The sequence below is a fragment of the Octopus sinensis genome, linkage group LG22 (assembly GCF_006345805.1).
Source record: "Octopus sinensis linkage group LG22, ASM634580v1, whole genome shotgun sequence".
Classification (NCBI taxonomy): domain Eukaryota; kingdom Metazoa; phylum Mollusca; class Cephalopoda; order Octopoda; family Octopodidae; genus Octopus; species Octopus sinensis.
Genome location: NC_043018.1, coordinates 5,519,012 through 5,519,431, shown reverse-complemented (window position 1 = coordinate 5,519,431; position 420 = coordinate 5,519,012).

Genomic DNA, 420 nt, shown 5'->3' with positions numbered 1-420 from the left:
TCTTCCAGGATTAAAAAAAAAATTGTGAATTGAGGTGTAGGAGTGGCTGTGTGGTAAGTAACTTGCTTACCAACAACATGTCTGGCATTGTGCCAAAGTTTAGAAAGAAATATGATTAATGAATTCCAAGTTACTGGCCACAATGTCCTGTCCTTTTCACCATTTTCAACATCATCATCATCATTTTATGTCCATTCTCCATGCTGACATGTGTTGGATGTTTTGACAGAGTTTGATGAGCCACAGAGCTGAATCAGCCCTCAATGTCGGCATTGGTGGGATCTCTTCAGCCGAATGTCCTTCCTAACACCAGCCATTTTACAGTGGGTACTGGGTGCCTTTTTTCATGGCACCAGCACTAGTGAGGTCACCAAGTAACTTGCAAGATAAGGCAAAGATGGGCAAAAGGGGAAAATGCTT